This window comes from Diaphorina citri, unplaced genomic scaffold (assembly GCF_000475195.1).
Source record: "Diaphorina citri unplaced genomic scaffold, Diaci psyllid genome assembly version 1.1 scaffold2499, whole genome shotgun sequence".
Classification (NCBI taxonomy): domain Eukaryota; kingdom Metazoa; phylum Arthropoda; class Insecta; order Hemiptera; family Psyllidae; genus Diaphorina; species Diaphorina citri.
Window position 1 is genome coordinate 1 of NW_007379920.1, and position 2,825 is coordinate 2,825.

Below are 2,825 nucleotides of genomic sequence, written 5' to 3' on the forward strand. Positions count from 1 at the left end.
CTGTCAAATGTGACAAGGATGCGACACGAAACTTTTGGTCAAGACCGGTGCAACGGTTGGCGGCATTTTACCGCTTTTGGGTGTAATTTAACAATATCTCGGGAACGGTATAAGCTAGAGACTTGAATTTTGGTATGTAGTTCACAAATGTGACAAGGGTGCAACATAGAACGTTTGGTTGAGATGGTTGCTGCGCTTGGCGGTATATTTTGACCGCTTTTGGACAGATTTCGACCTGTTTTTTGGCGGTTTTCAGCTATAGCGACAAAACGGTTAGAGATATTGTAAAAGTTAGGGTAAAAGAACACTCAAATAAGCATCATTCAATAGGATAAGGAAAGTCGTGTGATGTTCACACCAGATTTTTCCTTCTTTCTTCTGAAATACCTAAACTGATAACTAAGGTTCATTCTTTCATCAAAGCTCTTCAAATTTGGTACTTACCTAAATTATAATAATCAAATAGTAGGTAAATACCTAGGTAGGTACCTACCTACCTAATCATTTATCGCATCTCATTTTCTCAAAAATTTCATCTCGGTTTTGAAACATTGCATGTTGCATATCCAAAAGTTACACGGCGTTCATATAAATTTTCCGTCTACTTTTCGAGCAAGCCTTCTTATTTTACCAGCAACAGCAAATTCCAACGTTTTCTTTAGGTACTAAACAATTAAGTTAAGCAACATTGAGGATGGTGGCTGACTGGATTTCATACTCGCTTTTTCCTTCCCATAATATTTTATCGGTTGTCTTTTTGCATCAAAATATGAACCAAGTGCTGTTACGTTTCTCCTCTTCCTCTCTCTTTTCCTCTTTCACATTTTTCAACCTTTATCATTTCTCTCTTTCTCTCTCTTATTTTTCTTCTGCCACTTCTTAGTCTCTTTTTCCGTCTATTCCTCTTACACTTTTCTCTTATATCTCTTTCTCCCTCTTTTTCCTCGCATCTAGTTTTCCCTTCTCTTTTTTTCGCCTTTTCCATTTCTATCCATCTGTATCTCTCTCTTTTTTTATCTGTTTCTCTCTCTCTTTCTTTCTCTCTCTCTCTCTTTTAAATTTTCTCTCTGCTTCTCAAATTCTTTCTTTTTTTTTCATTCTTTTTCGTTCAGTCTATCCTCCATTTACCTAGCTCTTTCTTTCCTTTGTCATTCCTCTCCTTGTTTTCCTTGTCTATATTTTCCTCTCTCTCTTTCTCCCCCCCTCTCTCTCTCACTTCCTCTCTTACCCTTTATCTGTCTTTCATTCTCTCTCTTTTTCTCTCTGAACCTTCATTCTCCCTCCCTTTTACCGCGTCTAGTTTTCCTTTCTCTTTTTTTTCGCCTTTTCCATTTCTATCCATCTCTATCTCCTTCTCTCTCTCTCTCTCTCTCTCTCTCTCTCTCTTTCTTTCTCTCTCTCTTTTAAATTTTCTCTCTGCTTCTCAAATTTTCATTCTTTTTCGTTCAGTCTATCCTCCATTTACCAAGCTCTTTCTTCCCTTTGTCATTCCTCTCCTTGTTTTCCTTGTCTATATTTTCCTCTCTCTCTCTCTCTTTCTCCCCCCCTCTCTCTCTCTCTCTCTCTCACTTCCTCTCTTACCCTTTATCTGTCTTTCATTCTCTCTCTTTTTCTCTCTGAACCTTCATTCTCCCTCCCTTTTACCCTGTCTGTTTATTTTTTACTCCCTCCACCCTCTCTCTCTCTCTCTCTCCAATGCAAGCTGTGTGACGTCAGATGTCATCTCAGTCTATCATTCTACTCTCTAAGTTTTGCAACCACAATATTTTTCCCATCCTGTTTCTGTTTTTACTTTCCTTATCCTATAGGAAGGAAAGTAATGTAATCGGGTCAAATTTTCGATGGTCAGTTTTGTCAAAAATTTTGATGGTAGTGTCAAAACACGTTTTGAGGTCCCTAGAGCCTAAATCCAAAGTTTCAGCCATTGGTCCGTGTGTGTGTCTGTCTGTCTGTAAACCAATGCAAGCTGTGTGACGTCAGATGTCATCTCAGTCTATCATTCTACTCTCTAAGCTTTGCAACCACAATATCAAGCTGTGTGACGTCAGATGTCATCTCAGTCTATCATTCTACTCTCTAAGCTTTGCAACCACAATATTTTTCCCATCCTGTTTCTGTTTTTACTTTCCTTATCCTATAGGAAGGAAAGTAAAGTAATCGGGTCAAATTTTCGATGGTCAGTTTTTAGTGTCAAAACACGTTTTGAGGTCCCTAGAGCCTAAATCCAAAGCCAAAGAGCTAGAGACTTGAAATTTGGTATGTAGCTGTCAAATGTGACAAGGATGCAACACAAAGCGTTTGGTTAAAATAGGTGCTGCGGTTGGCGGTATTTTGACCGCTTTTTGGCGGGTTTCGACTAGAGCCTAAATCCAAAGTTTCAGCCATTGGTCCGTGCATGTGTGTGTCTGTCTGTAAACAAAAATATCTCGAGAACGGTAAGAGCTAGAGACTTGAAATTTGGTATGTAGCTGTCAAATGTGACAAGGATGCAACACAAAGCGTTTGGTTAAAATAGGTGCTGCGGTTGGCGGTATTTTGACCGCTTTTTGGCGGGTTTCGACCGCTTTTTGGCGGTTTTCAGCTATATCCACTAAACAGTTAGAGATATTGTAAATGTTACAACAGAACACCAAATTAAGCACCATTCAATAGGATAAGGAAAGTCGTGTGATGATGTTCACACCAGATTTTTATGATTTAGAAACGGCTGGTTCATAGCAAAGTCTGGTAAACGGACGGAAGAAACAACACAGCTAAGCCGTCTAGCAGAGAAAAAGAGAGAGAGAGAGAGAGAGAGAGAGAGAGAGAGGGGGGGTGTAAAAAGA